Source organism: Henckelia pumila, chromosome 4 (genome assembly GCF_033568475.1).
Source record: "Henckelia pumila isolate YLH828 chromosome 4, ASM3356847v2, whole genome shotgun sequence".
In the NCBI taxonomy this organism is placed as follows: Eukaryota; Viridiplantae; Streptophyta; class Magnoliopsida; order Lamiales; family Gesneriaceae; genus Henckelia; species Henckelia pumila.
The window spans coordinates 117,070,792-117,091,453 of record NC_133123.1 but is presented as its reverse complement, the minus strand read 5'-3'; the positions used below and the strand labels follow the sequence as shown (position 1 = coordinate 117,091,453).

The 20,662-nt window shown below is 45.0% G+C and overlaps 1 pseudogene; it reads right to left on the bottom strand.

Annotated features, from left to right (window-relative positions):
- The window catches only part of LOC140861609 (NADH-ubiquinone oxidoreductase chain 4-like), a 61,615-nt pseudogene extending 41,192 nt beyond the window's left edge, over positions 1–20,423 (bottom strand).
- Positions 20,424–20,662: the final 239 nt, after the last annotated feature.

The following is a 20,662-nucleotide window of genomic DNA, read 5'->3' as shown; positions in this document are numbered from 1 at the left end:
TCAGCAATGAAATGGGAACAGCGTCTTAAGCCATTAGGTGAAGGCGCTTTCCACAGGTGTAATCTTCTAGTTCTTCCTATTTGACCCGAAACCGATCGATCTAGCCATGAGCAGGTTGAAGAGAGCTCTAACAGGCCTTGGAGGACCGAACCCACGTATGTGGCAAAATACGGGGATGACTTGTGGCTAGGGGTGAAAGGCCAACCAAGATCAGATATAACTAGTTTTCCGCGAAATCTATTTCAGTAGAGCGTATGATGTCGATGGCCCGAGGTAGAGCACTCAATGGGCTAGGGTGGCCCCATTTTGCCTTACCAACCCCAAGGAAACTCCGAATACAGGCCTAGATCGTTTGTACAGACAGACTTTTTGGGTGCTAAGTGTAGTAGCCCGAACCCTAATTGAGTAATTAAAGGATTAATGCTAATTAAATAAATTGGGGATTGGACGGATCGGAAGCTCCGAAGGGACGATCGGAAGCTCCGATCGGGATCGGAAGCTCCGATGAGGATCGGAGGCACCGATGATATTACGTCATCCATGACGTGTGGCTGGATCGGAAGCTCCGATCAGGATCGGACGTTCCGATCACCCCTATCCGGAGTCATCAAGTGATATTTTGACACGTGGCAGATCAGGATCTTCGGAAGCTCCGATGGCAGGATCGGACGTTCCGATCCAGGTTCGGACGTTCCGATCGAGGATCGGAGGCTCCGATCGTTGTCTATAAATAGAAGGCCGAGATTTCATTTCTCCTTGCCAATTCCGGATTTCCTCTCTATTTCTAGTCATATTCGAGCTGTTCCAGTCTTCTTAGGCTTGGTCCGGAGGTCGGAGAGGCGTTCGATAGTCGTAGCGGAGTTGTGCCCAAGTTCTGGAGGCATCGACATCAAAGGGCTAACGACGGACGAAGGTATAGCTTTTGCTTCCTATAAATATTTAGGAGTATGCAATAGCTTAGTTAAGGCTTTTAGAGCACTATAATGATAGTAGTATCATTTGGCAGTGTAGAGCAGACTATAGGCGTGGACCTAGAGTTGGTAGAGCTTGCACTGTTTTGAGGTACGAAAGTACTGTTCGAGATATCCTGACTGAGTATGCATGTATTATGTGACTGCATGATTTATATGCCATGATTTTATGCTGCATTCATTTGCATCTTGCTGTATCTCCTTCGAGATGTCTGTTAGTAGGGTTGTACCCTATCCTGTTAGTGGATGGACTTCAATCGATTTGGGTTCGGTGTTTCCACGGTTATCTCGGTATGGGAGCCACCTCCTGAAGCGAAGGCACAGCGTGCTACATACCAGGGCCCGGTCTGTCTCTGTTATTTGATCCTTGACCTCGAGTCTATAGGGAGTTCACTTTGCATGCATGTATACTCATACTCTCGCACTGAGCGTTTTATGCTCACGTCTCGTACTCTGTATTTTCTGGACACCCTATTCCATGGGGCAGGTTTGCGATTGGACGAGGAGGGTGGATCCAGGAGGGGCTAGTCAGTGGTTGGCCAGCTGGAGCTTCGTCTAGGCTTTATTACTGTTGTTTGGGTTTTATACAGCTATTCGATTTGGTTGTATAATATTGGATAATTACAGATTCCTTTACTTGGGATTGTATAATGTTATTGGTTTCCGCAGTTTTATTCTGATATCTGTTTTATTAAGTTAATTGCATGCCTAAGTTCTGTTTAGTAGGTGATCCGGGTAAGGGTCACTACATTTATGGTATCAGAGCATGCAAAAGATTTCTTGGGATTTAGTCTCATCTTGAGGTATTTTTGTAGATGTCAAATCGTGACGACCAGAGTTCTCATGGAAGTGTTGGTGGGCGTTGGGGTGATGCCGACCGGGAGCCTCGTCGAGAACGGCGTCATCGTCACCATGACGACGAGCGTTTCACTGTGCGTCGATTCTTAGCTATGGGTCCTAAGCCCTTAGTTGGAGGTGAGTCTCCGGAGGATGCGGAGAACTGGTTAGACCACATGAAGACGACTTTTCAGACTTTCCAATGCACCGATGAGCAGAAGGTGGAGACCCTTGGCTATCTTCTGGATGGGCGTGCGCGCAGGTGGTGGAGGTTTACTTCTGCACCTTTTGTTACGGCGAGAGGAGTGGCCACCTGGGCCGTGTTCCGCACAGCTTTCCAAAAGCGGTATTTTCCTCCTGCACTCCGACAGTCAAAGGCAGGCGAGCTACTGAGTCTGCGACAGGGAACTATGTCTATCGATGAGTATCAGCAGAGGTTCTTTGATCTGCTATCCTATTGCCCCGAGATTGCTGATAGCTCAGAGATGAAGTATAATCTGTTCCTTCAGGGCCTTAACCCTGAGATCCATGACCGTGTGGCGGTTGGTGATGACATGTCCTACGAGGGTTTGGTGAGCCGTTGTCACCAGGCGGAGGACAGCATTCGGCGGAACAGGTCTTTCTCTCAGTCGAGACCTGCTAGTTCTTTGGGTCCCCGTGCCCAAACTTTCAAGAAGTCTGGATCTTCTTCTTCCTCTGGTTCTGGAGGTGTTGTCCGTTTTGGTAAGAAGGACAAGTGTGATCACTGTGGGAAGAACCATCCATCCGACAAGTGCCGGAGAGATTCTGGAGCTTGTTTCCGTTGTGGAGAGACTGGTCATATCCGGAGGGATTGTCCACAGTCTGGGGGAGGCGGTTCTGGTTCTGGTTCAGGATCGGGTTCTCAGGCTACCGTACAGCAGAGGTCGCACGGACAGTCTGCTGGGAGTTCTCATTTGAGGCCACGAGCTTCTGGCCAGGTGTTTGCCCTGAGACATGATCAGGCTATGGAGGAGAATGAGAAAGTCATCGCAGGTACATTTATGCTTTATGGTATACCTGCTCTTGTACTTATTGACACTGGTGCATCTCATTCCTTCATTTCTGCACGTTTTGTTAAGAGGCATAAGTTACCATGCATTGCACTAGACGTAGTGATGTCTGTTTCTACTCCGACGGGCCAATCTGCTTTGGCTAAGCGTCTAGTGATGGGTTGCCCTTTAGAGTTCGAAGGGAACATTCTGTTAGCGAATCTCATGGTCCTGGCGATGGACGACTTTGATTGCATTCTGGGAATAGATGTGCTGACTACCTATCGAGCTTCAGTGGACTGCTATCAGAGATTAGTACGCTTTCATCCGGAAGGGAGTGAAAGCTGGTTTTTCTATGGTGAGGGAGCGCAACCCCCGATGCCTTTGGTATCAGCTTTGAGAGCCTGTCGAGCTCTGGAGTCTGGCGGGGAAGGCTACCTTATCTATGCAGTTGATTTGTCCGCTGAGAGTATTGGGATAGAGAGCATTCCTGTTGTGGATGAATTTCCAGATGTGTTTCCTGATGAGATTCCGGGTTTTCCTCCTGCTAGGGAAGTCGAGTTTGGCATAGAGTTGATGCCGGGTACTTCGCCTATTTCTAGAGCACCGTATCGTCTGGCTCCGTCAGAGATGCGTGAGTTGAAGAATCAGCTACAGGATCTTTTAGACAAGGGGTACATTCGTCCTAGTGTATCTCCTTGGGGAGCTCCTGTTCTCTTCGTAAAGAAGAAGGATGGGTCGATGCGGCTGTGCATTGACTATCGGCAGCTGAATCGAGTGACTGTGAAGAACAAGTATCCGTTGCCTCGTGTTGATGACTTGTTTGATCAGCTGCAGGGTACTTCTATTTACTCCAAGATTGACTTGAGATCTGGGTATCATCAGTTGAGAGTCCGTGATCAGGACGTAGCCAAGACTGCATTCCGTACTCGCTATGGGCATTACGAGTTCCTAGTGATGCCATTTGGTTTGACAAATGCGCCGGCTATATTCATGGATCTGATGAACCGTGTCTTCAGGGAGTATTTGGACAAGTTTGTCGTGGTCTTCATTGACGACATCTTGGTGTATTCGCGTAATACGGAAGAGCATGTTTCTCACTTGCGGTTGGTACTGCAAACTCTTCGAGATGAGCAATTGTACACCAAGCTGAGCAAGTGTGAGTTCTGGATGGATAGAGTGGTCTTTCTTGGCCATATCATATCCAGGGAGGGGATTTCTGTTGATCCAAGCAAGATTGAAGCGGTACTTAATTGGTCGCGTCCGACGACGGTTGCTGAGATCCGTAGTTTTCTGGGTCTAGCAGGGTATTATCGTCGCTTCATTCTGAACTTCTCTCAGTTAGCTCGACCGTTGACGCAGCTTACCCGCAAGGGTGTGGATTTCGAGTGGTCCTCCGAGTGTGAGGAGAATTTCCGTGAGCTTCGACGGCGGTTGACTTCTGCGCCGGTGTTAGCATTACCGTCAGGATCTGGAGGGTATGTAGTTTACACGGATGCTTCTCTTCAGGGGTTAGGTTGTGTCCTGACTCAGAATGGGCATGTGATCGCATACGCTTCTAGACAACTGAAGCTTCACGAGGACAACTACCCAGTCCATGATTTGGAGTTAGCAGCCATTGTGTTCGCTTTGAAGATCTGGCGTCATTATCTGTATGGCGAGAAATTTGAGATCTTCACCGACCATAAGAGTCTCAAGTATTTGTTCACTCAGGCAGAATTGAACATGAGACAGAGACGTTGGATGGACTTGCTTAAGGACTATGATTGCGAGATTAAGTACCATCCGGGAGCTGCTAATCTCACCGCTGATGCTTTGAGTCGCAAGGTGCGACTATCCGCACTTCAGACTTGTTCGATGTCTAGTGCGATCAGTGACTGTTGTACTTCAGGTTATACCTTCAAGCATAAGAAAGGTATGCAGAGTATCCAGATGTTTGCGATATTATCTGAGCCAGCCTTGTATTCGCGGATCCGAGATGCTCAGATGTCTGATTCGAAGACCCAGCGTTTAGCTCGTCTAGCTAACGAGTGTAGCTCGTCTGGATTTCATTATCAGTCAGATGGCTTTCTGTGTTTGTCTGGTAGGCTTGTGATTCCACAGGATGAAGAGTTGCGAGATGAGATTTTATCTCAGGCACATCGCACTAAGTTGAGTATTCATCCTGGGAGCAACAAGATGTACAAGGATCTACGTACTCGTTTCTGGTGGAAGGGAATGAAACGCAGTGTTTATCAGTTTGTTTCCAGATGTTTGGTGTGTCAACAGGTCAAGGCAGAGCACCGACGACCTGGAGGATTGCTTCACAGTCTGCCTATTCCTGAATGGAAATGGGAGTTTATCACTATGGACTTTGTGACCCATTTGCCGGTATCCCCGAGGAACTGTGATGCTATCTGGGTTGTGGTGGACCGACTCACCAAGTCAGCACATTTCATTGCCTATAGCCGAGAGTACTCTGTGGATCGCATGGCACGGATGTACATTCAGGAGATCGTTCGACTTCATGGAGTGCCTGTGAGCATTGTCAGCGATCGGGACCCTAGGTTTACTTCTTGGTTCTGGGGGAGTGTTCAGCGTGCGATGGGTACTACTCTCAGTTTGAGTACAGCCTATCATCCGGAGACTGATGGTCAGTCAGAGCGCACTATCCGTACGTTAGAGGATATGCTTAGAGCGTGCGTCTTGGATTTTGGTTCAGCCTGGTAGGATCATTTGCCGTTGATCGAGTTCGCGTACAACAACAGCTATCACACTAGTTTTGGGATGGCACCTTTTGAGGCGTTGTATGGGCGACGTTGTCGTACTCCACTCTTCTGGGAAGAAGTGGGGGAGAGACAGGCTGAGGGACCGGAGTTTATCCAGCAGGCGATAGATATTGTTGATCAAATCAAGAAACGGATTAAGACTGCACAGGATCGTCAGGCCAGCTATGCTAATATCAAGCGTAGGCCTTTGCAGTTCGAGGTCGGGGAGAAAGTGTTTCTGAGAGTGTAGTGACCCTTACCCGGATCACCTACTAAACAGAACTTAGGCATGCAATTAACTTAATAAAACAGATATCAGAATAAAACTGCGGAAACCAAAAACATTATACAATCCCAAAAAAGAATCTGTAATTATCCAATAATATACAACCAAATCGAATAGCTGTATAAACCCAAACAACAGTAATAAAGCCTAGACGAAGCTCCAGCTAGCCAACCACTGACTAGCCCCTCCTGGATCCACCCTCCTCGTCCAATCGCAAACCTGCCCCATGGAATAGGGTGTCCAGAAAATACAGAGTACGAGACGTGAGCATAAAACGCTCAGTGCGAGAGTATGAGTATACATGCATGCAAAGTGAACTCCCTATAGACTCGAGGTCAAGGATCAGATAACAGAGACAGACCGGGCCCTGGTATGTAGCACGTTGTGCCGTCACTTCAGGAGGTGGCTCCCATACCGAGATAACCGTGGAAACACCGGACCCAAATCGATGGAAGTCCATCCACTAACAGGATAGGGTACAACCCTACTAACAGACATCTCGAAGGAGATACAGCAAGATGCAAATGAATGCAGCATAATATCATGGCATATAAATCATGCGGTCACATAATACATGCATACTCAGTCAGGATATCTCGAACAGTACTTTCGTACCTCAAATACCAGGTAGGCACTACCAGCTCTAAGTCCAAGCCTAAAGTCCGCCTACACAGCGAAATGATACTACTATCATTACAGTGCTCTAAAAGCCTTAACTAAGCTATTGCATACTCCTAAATATTTATAGGAAGCAAAAGCTATACCTTCGTCCGTCGTTAGCCCTTTGATGTCGATGCCTCCAGAACTTGGGCACAACTCCGCTACGACTATCGAACGCCTCTCCGACCTCCGGACCAAGCCTAAGAAGACTAGAACAGCTTGAATATGACTAGAAATAGAGAGGAAATCCGGAATTGGCAAGGAGAAATGAAGTCTCGGCCTTCTATTTATAGACAACGATCGGAGCCTCCGATCCTCGATCGGAACGTCCGAACCTGGATCGGAACGTCCGATCCTGCCATCGGAGCTTCCGAAGATCCTGATCTGCCACGTGTCAAAATATCACTTGTTGACTCCGGATAGGGGTGATCGGAGCCTCCGGTCCTGATCGGAGCTTCCGATCCAGCCACACGTCATGGATGACGTAATATCATCGGTGCCTCCGATCCTCATCGGAGCTTCCGATCCCGATCGGAGCTTCCGATCGTCCCTTCGGAGCTTCCGATCCGTCCAATCCCCAATTTAATTAATTAGCATTAATCCTTTAATTACTCAATTAGGGTTCGGGCTACTACATTCTCCCCCACTTAAGATATTTCGTCCTCGAAATCAGATCTTAAGTACCGAATGCAAATACAGAAATCAGAAACATTCTTTATTCAATCAAACGTTTACAGAGTTTGCAACTGAATACAACTTAAAGAATGAAATCAAAACAACTCAGGATGGTCTTTACGCATCCTGTCCTCAAGCTCCCAAGTAGCTTCCTCAGTGCCTCGGCGCTGCCACTGAACTAAAACCAAAGGAATGACTTTGTTCCGTAAAACCTTATCCTTAAAATCAAGGATGCGAAGAGGTTTCTCAACATAAGTCAAATCCTTGTCTACCTGAACCTCAGACCGCTGCAGAATATGAGATTCATCCGCCACATACCGTCGCAACAGAGATACGTGGAACACGTCGTGAATGCTGGATAGATGCGGTGGCAAAGCTAGTCGATAAGCCAAATCGCCAATGCTCTCCAAGATCTCAAACGGACCGATAAATCTGGGAGACAACTTGCCCTTAAGGCCAAATCTGAGAATCTTGCGGAAAGGTGACACTCTCAGAAACACTTTCTCCCCGACCTCGAACTGCAAAGGCCTACGCTTGATATTAGCATAGCTGGCCTGACGATCCTGTGCAGTCTTAATCCGTTTCTTGATTTGATCAACAATGTCTATCGCCTGCTGGATAAACTCTGGTCCTTCAGCTTGTCTCTCCCCCACTTCTTCCCAGAAGAGTGGAGTACGACAACGTCGCCCATACAACGCCTCAAAAGGTGCCATCCCAATACTAGTGTGATAGCTGTTGTTGTAAGCGAACTCGATCAACGGCAAATGATCCTGCCAGGCTGAACCAAAATCCAAGACGCACGCTCTAAGCATATCCTCTAACGTACGGATAGTGCGCTCTGACTGACCATCAGTCTCTGGATGATAGGCTATACTCAAACTGAGAGTAGTACCCATCGCACGCTGAACACTCTCCCAGAATCTGGAAGTAAACCTGGGGTCCCGATCGCTGACAATGCTCACAGGTACTCCATGAAGTCGAACGATCTCCTGAATGTACAACCGAGCCATACGATCCACATTGTACTCCCGGCTATAGGCAATGAAATGCGCTGACTTGGTGAGTCGGTCCACCACAACCCAGATAGCATCACAGTTCCTCGGGGATACCGGCAAATGGGTCACAAAGTCCATAGTGATAAACTCCCATTTCCATTCAGGAATAGGCAGACTGTGAAGCAATCCTCCAGGTCGTCGGTGCTCTGCCTTGACCTGTTGACACACCAAACATCTGGAAACAAACTGATAAACACTGCGTTTCATTCCCTTCCACCAGAAACGAGTACGTAGATCCTTGTACATCTTGTTTCTCCCAGGATGAATACTCAACTTAGTGCGATGTGCCTGAGATAAAATCTCCTCTCGCAACTCTTCATCCTGTGGAATCACAAGCCTACCAGACAAACACAGAAAGCCATCTGACTGATAATGAAATCCAGACGAGCTACCCTCGTTAGCTAGACGAGCTAAACGCTGGGTCTTCGAATCAGACATCTGAGAATCTCGGATCCGCGAGTACAAAGCTGGCTCAGATAATATCGCAAACATCTGGATACTCTGCATACCTTTCTTATGCTTGAAGGTATAACCTGAAGTACAACAGTCACTGATCGCACTAGACATCGAACAAGTCTGAAGTGCGGATAGTCGCACCTTGCGACTCAAAGCATCAGCGGTGAGATTAGCAGCTCCCGGATGGTACTTAATCTCGCAATCATAGTCCTTAAGCAAGTCCATCCAACGTCTCTGTCTCATGTTCAATTCTGCCTGAGTGAACAAATACTTGAGACTCTTATGGTTGGTGAAGATCTCAAATTTCTCGTCATACAGATAATGACGCCAGATCTTCAAAGCGAACACAATGGCTGCTAACTCCAAATCATGGACTGGGTAGTTGTCCTCGTGAAGCTTCAGCTGTCTAGAAGCTTATGCGATCACATGCCCATTCTGAGTCAGGACACAACCTAACCCCTGAAGAGAAGCATCCGTGTAAACTACATACCCTCCAGATCCTGACGGTAATGCTAACACCGGCGCAGAAGTCAACCGCCGTCGAAGCTCACGGAAATTCTCCTCACACTCGGAGGACCACTCGAAATCCACGCCCTTGCGGGTAAGCTGCGTCAACGGTCGAGCTAACTGAGAGAAGTTCAGAATGAAGCGACGATAATACCCTGCTAGACCCAGAAAACTACGGATCTCAGCAACCGTCGTCGGACGCGACCAATTAAGTACCGCTTCAATCTTGCTTGGATCAACAGAAATCCCCTCCCTGGATATGATATGGCCAAGAAAGACCACTCTATCCATCCAGAACTCACACTTGCTCAGCTTGGCGTACAACTGCTCATCTCGAAGAGTCTGTAGTACCAACCGCAAGTGAGAAACATGCTATTCCGTATTACGCGAATACACCAAGATGTCGTCAATGAAGACCACGACAAACTTGTCCAAATACTCCCTGAAGACACGGTTCATCAAATCCATGAATATAGCCGGCGCATTAGTCAAACCAAATGGCTTCACTAGGAACTCGTAATGCCCATAGCGAGTACGGAATGCAGTCTTGGCTACGTCCTGATCACGGACTCTCAACTGATGATACCCAGATCTCAAGTCAATCTTGGAGTAAATAGAAGTACCCTGCAGCTGATCAAACAAGTCATCAATACGAGGCAACGGATACTTGTTCTTCACAGTGACTCGATTCAGCTGCCGATAGTCAATGCACAGCCGCATCGACCCATCCTTCTTCTTCACGAAGAGAACAGGAGCTCCCCAAGGAGATACACTAGGACGAATGTACCCCTTGTCCAAAAGATCCTGTAGCTGATTCTTCAACTCACGCATCTCTGACGGAGCCAGACGATACGGTGCTCTAGAAATAGGCGAAGTACCCGGCATCAACTCTATGCCAAACTCGACTTCCCTAGCAGAAGGAAAACCCGGAATCTCATCAGGAAACACATCTGGAAATTCATCCACAACAGGAATGCTCTCTATCCCAATACTCTCAGCGGACAAATCAACTGCATAGATAAGGTAGCCTTCCCCGCCAGACTCCAGAGCTCGACAGGCTCTCAAAGCTGATACCAAAGGCATCGGGGGTCGCGCTCCCTCACCATAGAAAAACCAACTCTCACTCCCTTCCGGATGAAAGCGTACTAATCTCTAATAGCAGTCCACTGAAGCTCGATAGGTAGTCAGCACATCTATTCCCAGAATGCAATCAAAGTCGTCCATCGCCAGGACCATGAGATTCGCTAACAGAATGTTCCCTTCGAACTCTAAAGGGCAACCCATCACTAGACGCTTAGCCAAAGCAGATTGGCCCGTCGAAGTAGAAACAGACATCACTACGTCTAGTGCAATGCATGGTAATTTATGCCTCTTAACAAAACGTGCAGAAATGAAGGAATGAGATGCACCAGTGTCAATAAGTACAAGAGCAGGTATACCATAAAGCATAAATGTACCTGCGATGACTTTCTCATTCTCCTCCACAGCCTGATCATGTCTCAGGGCAAACACCTGGCCAGAAGCTCGTGGCCTCAAATGAGAACTCCCAGCAGACTGTCCCTGCGACCTCTGCTGAACGGTAGCCTGAGAACCCGATCCTGAACCAGAACCAGAACCGCCTCCCCCAGACAGTGGACAATCCCTCCGGATATGACCAGTCTCTCCACAACGGAAACAAGCTCCAGAAGCTCTGCGGCACTTGTCGGATGGATGGTTCTTCCCACAGTGATCACACTTGTCCTTCTTACCGAAACGGACAACACCTCCCGAACCAGAGGAAGAAGTAGACCCGGACTTCTTGAAAGACTGGGCACGGGGGGCCAAAGAACTAGCAGGTCTCGACTGAGAGAAAGACCTGTTCCGCCAAATGCTGTCCTCCGCCTGGTGACAACGGCTCACCAAACCCTCGTAGGACATGTCGTCGCCAACCGCCACACGGTCATGGATCTCAGGGTTAAGGCCCTGAAGGAACAGATTATACTTCATCTCTGAGCTATCAGCAATCTCGGGGCAATAGGATAGCAGATCAAAGAACCTCTGCTGATACTCATCGATAGACATGGTTCCCTGTCGCAGACTCAGTAGCTCGCCTGCCTTCGACTGTCGGAGTGCAGGAGGAAAATACCGCTTTTGGAAAGCTGTGCGAAACTCGGCCCAGGTGGCCACTCCTCTCGCCGCAACAAAAGGTGCAGAAGTAAACCTCCACCACCTGCGCGCACGCCCATCCAGAAGATAGCCAAGGGTCTCCACCTTCTGCTCATCGGTGCATTGGAAAGTCTGAAAAGTCGTCTCCATGCGGTCTAACCAGTTCTCCACATCCTCCGGAGACTCACCTCCAACTAAGGGCTTAGGACCCATAGCTAAGAATCGACGCACAGTGAAACGCTCGTCGTCATGGTGACGATGACACCGTTCTCGACGAGGCTCCCGGTCGGCATCACCCCAACGCCCACCAACACTGCCATGAGAACTCTGGTCGTCACGATTTGACATCTACAAAAATACCTCAAGATGAGACTAAATCCCAAGAAATCTTTTGCATGCTCTGATACCATAAATGTAGTGACCCTTACCCGGATCACCTACTAAACAGAACTTAGGCATGCAATTAACTTAATAAAACAGATATCAGAATAAAACTGCGGAAACCAAAAACATTATACAATCCCAAAAAGGAATCTGTAATTATCCAATAATATAAAACCAAATCGAATAGCTGTATAAACCCAAACAACAGTAAAGCCTAGACGAAGCTCCAGCTGGCCAACCACTGACTAGCCCCTCCTGGATCCACCCTCCTCGTCCAATCGCAAACCTGCCCCATGGAATAGGGTGTCCAGAAAATACAGAGTACGAGACGTGAGCATAAAACGCTCAGTGCGAGAGTATGAGTATACATGCATGCAAAGTGAACTCCCTATAGACTCGAGGTCAAGGATCAGATAACAGAGACAGACCGGGCCCTGGTATGTAGCACGCTGTGCCGTCGCTTCAGGAGGTGGCTCCCATACCGAGATAACCGTGGAAACACCGGACCCAAATCGATGGAAGTCCATCCACTAACAGGATAGGGTACAACCCTACTAACAGACATCTCGAAGGAGATACAGCAAGATGCAAATGAATGCAGCATAATATCATGGCATATAAATCATGCGGTCACATAATACATGCATACTCAGTCAGGATATCTCGAACAGTACTTTCGTACCTCAAATACCAGGTAGGCACTACCAGCTCTAAGTCCAAGCCTAAACTCCGCCTACACAGCGAAATGATACTACTATCATTACAGTGCTCTAAAAGCCTTAACTAAGCTATTGCATACTCCTAAATATTTATAGGAAGCAAAAGCTATACCTTCGTCCGTCGTTAGCCCTTTGATGTCGATGCCTCCAGAACTTGGGCACAACTCCGCTACGACTATCGAACGCCTCTCCGACCTCCGGACCAAGCCTAAGAAGACTAGAACAGCTCGATTATGACTAGAAATAGAGAGGAAATCTGGAATTGGCAAGGAGAAATGAAGTCTCGGCCTTCTATTTATAGACAACGATCGGAGCCTCCGATCCTCGATCGGAACGTCCGAACCTGGATCGGAACGTCCGATCCTGCCATCGGAGCTTCCGAAGATCCTGATCTGCCACGTGTCAAAATATCACTTGTTGACTCCGGATAGGGGTGATCGGAGCCTCCGGTCCTGATCGGAGCTTCCGATCCAGCCACACGTCATGGATGACGTAATATCATCGGTGCCTCCGATCCTCATCGGAGCTTCCGATCCCGATCGGAGCTTCCGATCGTCCCTTCGGAGCTTCCGATCCGTCCAATCCCCAATTTAATTAATTAGCATTAATCCTTTAATTACTCAATTAGGGTTCGGGCTACTACAGAGAGTGTCACCTTTCCGCAAGATTCTCAGATTTGGCCTTAAGGGCAAGTTGTCTCCCAGATTTATCGGTCCGTTTGAGATCTTGGAAAGTATTGGCGATTTGGCTTATCGACTAGCTTTGCCACCGCATCTATCCAGTATTCACGACGTGTTCCACGTATCTTTGTTGCGACGGTATGTGGCGGATGAATCTCATATTCTGCAGCGTTCTGAGGTTCAGGTAGACAAGGATTTGACTTATGTTGAGAAACCTCTTCGTATCCTGGATTATAAGGATAAGGTTTTACGGAACAAAGTCATTCCTTTGGTTTTAGTTCAGTGGCAGCGCCGAGGCACTGAGGAAGCTACTTGGGAGCTTGAGGACAGGATGCGTAAAGACCATCCTGAGTTGTTTTGATTTCATTCTTTAAGTTGTATTCAGTTGCAAACTCTGTAAACGTTTGTTTGAATAAAGAATGTTTCTGATTTCTGTGTTTGCATTCGGTACTTAAGATCTGATTTCGAGGACGAAATATCTTAAGTGGGGGAGAATGTAGTAGCCCGAACCCTAATTGAGTAATTAAAGGATTAATGCTAATTAAATAAATTGGGGATTGGACGGATCGGAAGCTCCGAAGGGACGATCGGAAGCTCCGATCGGGATCGGAAGCTCCGATGAGGATCGGAGGCACCGATGATATTACGTCATCCATGACGTGTGGCTGGATCGGAAGCTCCGATCAGGATCGGACGTTCCGATCACCCCTATCCGGAGTCATCAAGTGATATTTTGACACGTGGCAGATCAGGATCTTCGGAAGCTCCGATGGCAGGATCGGACGTTCCGATCCAGGTTCGGACGTTCCGATCGAGGATCGGAGGCTCCGATCGTTGTCTATAAATAGAAGGCCGAGATTTCATTTCTCCTTGCCAATTCCGGATTTCCTCTCTATTTCTAGTCATATTCGAGCTGTTCCAGTCTTCTTAGGCTTGGTCCGGAGGTCGGAGAGGCGTTCGATAGTCGTAGCGGAGTTGTGCCCAAGTTCTGGAGGCATCGACATCAAAGGGCTAACGACGGACGAAGGTATAGCTTTTGCTTCCTATAAATATTTAGGAGTATGCAATAGCTTAGTTAAAGCTTTTAGAGCACTATAATGATAGTAGTATCATTTGGCAGGGTAGAGCAGACTATAGGCGTGGACCTAGAGTTGGTAGAGCTTGCACTGTTTTGAGGTACGAAAGTACTGTTCGAGATATCCTGACTGAGTATGCATGTATTATGTGACTGCATGATTTATATGCCATGATTTTATGCTGCATTCATTTGCATCTTGCTGTATCTCCTTCGAGATGTCTGTTAGTAGGGTTGTACCCTATCCTGTTAGTGGATGGACTTCCATCGATTTGGGTCCGGTGTTTCCACGGTTATCTCGGTATGGGAGCCACCTCCTGAAGCGACGGCACAGCGTGCTACATACCAGGGCCCGGTCTGTCTCTGTTATCTGATCCTTGACCTCGAGTCTATAGGGAGTTCACTTTGCATGCATGTATACTCATACTCTCGCACTGAGCGTTTTATGCTCACGTCTCGTACTCTGTATTTTCTGGACACCCTATTCCATGGGGCAGGTTTGCGAGTGGACGAGGAGGGTGGATCCAGGAGGGGCTAGTCAGTGGTTGGCCAGCTGGAGCTTTGTCTAGGCTTTATTACTGTTGTTTGGGTTTTATACAGCTATTCGATTTGGTTGTATAATATTGGATAATTACAGATTCCTTTACTTGGGATTGTATAATGTTATTGGTTTCCGCAGTTTTATTCTGATATCTGTTTTATTAAGTTAATTGCATGCCTAAGTTCTGTTTAGTAGATGATCCGGGTAAGGGTCACTACACTAAGATCCAAAGTCGAGAGGGAAACACCCCAGATCGTACTGCTCCTATACAATATTTACATGGATTTATTTTCATTTGTGTTAGTCACCCCTCTACCTTTTATAAAATTCATTTATTCAAACTTTGAGATGAGCTATAATGTGTGTGTGTGTGTTTTTTTTTTTTTTTAAATTTCAAACCCTTTTGATTTTCACAAAAAAAGGGAGAGAAATATGTTAGATAAAAATATGATTTTTGCATTACTTGAGTTTAATTGCTCATATTTTTATCTAAGTTTTGTGATCATCAAAGGGAGGAGATTGTTGAGTCCGAAAATGCAATAAATCTTGATTTTGATGATAACAAAACTTGTTATTATGTTCTAACATATTTACTTAAGTGTGTAGTATTTCATACATCACATTTTGGAAGTAATAAGCTGCTGAAAAAAAATTCCAGCACATCTTAATTTCTGGTGAGCTGAATTATTTTGACGATATCTCAATATAACTCGATGATTCAAATGACCAACGGCCAAAACTACTGAACAACCAACTCCAAAAGCTTCAATTTATATCTCAGACCAGTTGGACTAATTTGGATGTTATCTAAGTTAAATATCCTCAATGTATCTCCTATTTACTCTCATATTTTAACAAAATTAATACTTAATACAAACTTATAACATCCATATATAGTAAATAATAATTAATTAATAGATTTTCATTTCATAAAATCAAAAAACTAATAATAAAATTACTATTCAAAACAGAAAAATGAACAATTCCATATATACATATATATTTTGACTGTAAACTTTGTAACTTTATTAAAAATGAGATAATTAAATTGTCTTTACAAGATTTACTAAGCAAAGTCGGAAATTCCCATGCGATGAGGGGGATCGAAGAAATAGGAAAAAAATGCAAGATTGCGAGCAATTGAATTTGCGGTGGTGTTATGTTATGATCGTCACTACACCTACAAGCAATGAAAACACATTTTGATCAGTTGAGAGAGCAAGAATCCTCGATTCCTTGCGACGAGCAAAAGAGACCTGTAATTGCGCCGAAAAATGTGATTATAAACCTGAAGAACTTGGGATATATGGTTAGGAAAGAAAGATGAAGTGGCCCGTCGGAGGTGATGACAAATATATATATATATATATATATATAACTCTGCGACACAATACCAGAACAGAATTAGGAATATATATAATATAATCTCCTCCATGCACCAACGTCTTTTCGAGTGCTAGCTCCTCCCAACTAAAAACCCAAACGCAATCATTACAGTTTTTTTTCCCTACAAAGATATGAAAATTGGGAACAAGGGTGCGTACAAGAAACAATGGACAAACCAAAATCGCATTACCCGTTGTCGACTGATCGATCTGGACTCGTGTATATATTTAGGACGAAAACAGGAAGCGGTGACAGCAGCAGCAGCAGCAAGGGATCAAATGGATTCAACATAGCAAATCTTGATCTCTTGCTGCGGCTGCTGCGGCCGCCGCCACTGATTTCTTTTTCATCTTCAATCCGCCACTCGTTCTTTCTCTTTCGTCTTCAAATCTTAAAGAAAAAGAAAGAAACTGTTCCAAGGAGAATGATGAATCATGAATGGGATTATGGGAGAGAAGGGTTTAATACTTTTTTTTTTTCTCATAGATAGAGTAGTACGTACTTTTTATATTTTTATTTATTAGACATGTATATGTTTGTATTTTGATTCTGATTGTGTGATATCATTATCTCGTCATATATATCTATTATTTTTGCTTGCTTGAGATAATAACATAATATAATGATTTTTTTAAAAAAATAATATATATTCAATTCTTCCACTAAAAAAAAAAAATTTGTTTCAAACAAATAATATTCAATTCAAAATTTATATTATATACTATTTAAGCAACCATGTTCAAAAAATAACTTGCAGATTTTATAATAAATATTATAACTTTAAACCAAAACAAGAATTATCAAGATTTCACATTGATTAATCCAATGACAATTAGAAGATGAAAAAATGAATGTCGATTCTTATACCGACAAGAAACAATATAATATAATATCAAAAAAAAAAATCATAAGTAGTGAAATGTGATAGCTTAATCAACATATCACTACGAGGTTTAACTTTAATAATAATAAACCACCATGGCACACGTGATGTGTGTCCCGTAAATATATAATTTGGTAAAGACTTCAACTTGATAAAGGTGTCGGCGAAGAAAAATTGAGTTTGACAGAGAAAAAAATGAAAGAGGAGGAAGGAGGTTAGAGGGAAACCGATGAGAAAGTGTGAAGGAATGAGACATGGAGAGAGTTTTTTGTCAGTTAAAGGGATTTTTATGAAAATTTTAAAATAGCTTAATCAACATATCACTATGAGGTTTAACTTTAATAATAATAAACATCCATCTTACCATACCAATCTGATAACAGCTCACCAGAAAACCTTCCGGAAAGCCTAACCTGACTGAGAAAGGCATAGTTTTTTTTTCCTGGAGAGAGGGCGAAAAGAATGTGCCGAAACCAGTGACGATTGGTTTTTGGGTTAATGTTACAAGGATTACAGGAATACCTCCTGTAACCAGCCCCTCTTAGTCTCAAAGAGGTCTGAATGTTCTCACACCCTATTTGTTTGCTTCATCGCCGGCATTAGAGCCTAAGCGAACCAAGCTGACCCACCTCTATCACTAAACTAGACCAAATGACGTAGTAATTCTTCGGGCCACAGTATTGAGGTTCCGGCTGAGTTCCAGTTTCAGCTATATCTTTCCTTTCAACACTGGGTTTTTTAACTTCACATATAGCTCATCAGCTTGTGACTTCACACTCTCAGTTTCGAGATTGGGAATCGACAGAACTTCCCTTTCAACATTAGAAAGGTTATTTAGGTAGCTTAGCTGGTTAGATTTAGCAGGCGAGTGAAGTCAAGTCAAGCAAACGCTTCCCTATCCCGATCTAGAAAGGATTTCTTCTTCTTCACATTCCTATAACGAACTGCTTACCGCGCAAATCCCAAGCGAGTATAACTATAGCTTTGTTCACAACACAACCTGGACCGCGTCGAGACTGTCTTTCTCAAGATCTCCTCTCAGAAGGAAAAAAGGATTATTCTGATTGCACGAGAGATTGACCTACCAGCTAACTCCTCTCCTTTATGGGTTGGCTACCGGGGATCCATTGTGGATTGTGACTAGGTTGGTACGGGTGAATTACCATCAAGCCTAAGTTATCTGGTTCTAGCTAATGCCCTAAGCTAAGGGATTGGCCTTGCTTTGGGTTAGTATCTAAGTGCGGTTAGTACAAGAAGGTACTGCGGCTTACCACCATTAGGAAAAATATCCAAGAAAAGTATCTTATTTTTGGTCTGGTTCTGTACCTTACCCTTACTACCCTAAACTTCGAATAGATTGTTTCAACTCCAAATTTTTTATATAGGGGAAACTCCAACTATTGAATACGCAAGCCCTGTTATCGAATACTAAAGCGTTCCCCTTTGATTCTTATTATTTGTGTTCGCCCTTGGATGACACTTTCCTTTCGAAAGCATAGATCCACGAGAAAGAAGTTCCAGAGGGTAAGCCCCAGCGTTAAAGTATCGAAATGCGTGGGCATTGTTTGCTTCAAAATACATGAATTTCTTCATCTAGGATCTTCATTCCTAAAAGTATTACTAGCTCACTCTCATCTCAAGCTCTAAGACTGCAATTGACTGCTTGAACCATGTCACCCGGGGACAATAGGACATCGGCCTACCAACGAATTAGTCTGAATAGTAAGACTTCGGGCAATAGATGATGATTTTACTAGCTACCCCAACAAGTATCCCAGAGAACCCGAGGCATTCGATCGACTAGCTAAACTCAATATAGGAACCTAAGGAAAGAAATTCGAATCGGCTGTCTTCCTTCAACTTCTTTCATAGTTGGGAGGGGTATTTATTTTCATTTGAATAAGATCCAATCTCTAAGACTAAGATAAGTAAGATACCTTTTGATGTTCGTAGATAGTAAAGAAAGAGGAATTCTAGCCCGAAGCGGCGAACTAAACCTAAACCAAAAATTTGAAGGGGATTTTCTTCTTCGTGCCATATATACGGTGATCGGGAAACACGACAAAATTTCTCGAAATGACTGAGTGCGTTTCAGGTAGGTTTGTGGACCGTTGGTCAAAGAAAAGGTAAGGCCCTGATTCCGGGACGGAGCCATATGGCGCGAGAGTGTCACGTACGGTTTCTTTGAGAATGGTGTGATACCACCACCTATCAGGCCCGACGAGTGGTCCACGGAGCTGCATCCCTACTCACCTGGTCTATGCACATTGCTCTCTCTAGGAGGTTGGCCACCTATCCTAGATCTTCCCATTTCCAAGAAGATCCCCGACTTGATCTGGTTTAGTATCAAGGTGATTCTGTTTCTGTTTCTATATATATGGGTCCGTGGAGCATTTCCACGATATCGTTATGATCAATTAATGGGACTTGGTCAGAAGGTGTTCTCGCCTCTATCATTAGCTCGGGTAGCCGTCGTTTCTGGTGTTTTAGTCACCTTTCAATGGCTCCCTTAATTATGTGCGAGAAATTGCCTTATTGAATAATAGGAAGAGGGCTACTCCCCGAAAATGCCTAAAGGTGGGGTTCCATATTGAAAAGGGGCAGAGCACACAAAGAAGACGATTCACCGAACAACTACTTTATTGTAGTATTTATATAGAAGAGCGGATCCAATACCAAGACGACTTCTTTCTCAGGATGTACAGCAAGTTATAGGAGGGGTATTTTTCGCTGGTCCAACTACTTTTTCTGGGTACGGCCACATTGGTTGGCAGCATAGTCTTCCGTAAGCTAGACGTACAGGATGGATCTGCATTAGCTTTTAAGGTGCTTTCCTTTGCTTGTTTGAAGGAAGGAATGATAGCATGAGTAAGGTTAAGCAAAGAAGTAGGCGCAGTAGATCCTTCCTGTGTTAAGCCAACCATTCCGTATCTGTTCCGTCTGTAAGTGTGTTTAAAGGGTGTGCCTAAATTATGTTATGTAACTATCTCTTCTTGTTTTTGTCAATAAAATTGGTAAGCGTTAGCGCCCTTTTATCAAAAAATTTCTTTCGCGCAGCTCATCCCTTGCTTCTTACTTTCGAGCCGGAGTTTGCTTGTTTTAGTCCATACAATGCCTTCCTTAGTCGACTAACTAGATGTTAAGAAACTGATCACCCCGGGTAAACCTCCGCATTTAGTTTTCCTTTCAGAAAAGAATTCCCCACATCTCACTGGAACGAGGGCTACTTTCTCACCGTGGCAACTGCAATCAGAGCCCGTACAAAAGTAGCCTTTGCCAGTGGGGCAAAAGTTTTCTCAGAATCGATACCAAGTGAGTCTGAATTTCCCTCAATAGTGGTATTTCTGTCAGGAAGAGGTTTGAACCTCTCTCTATCTAATAAGGTAATGAACGATGTCTTCTGCATGGCAATTCCTCAGACATGGCCTGCTGCCACTGATGGATCCTTGATGCCTCACTATCATTTTGCGGCTTCAAAGAAGAATGAACAATGGCAAGAAAAGGACTATGCTAGGTCAGACACAAATCATATGGGTGTCACAAATAAGAACAACGTACCTCAGGCAAGGCCGAAAGGCCAGCGGGCAAGACCAACCAATCATTTTTTTATAATACATATAATCTTCCAAACAATACTGCCTACAA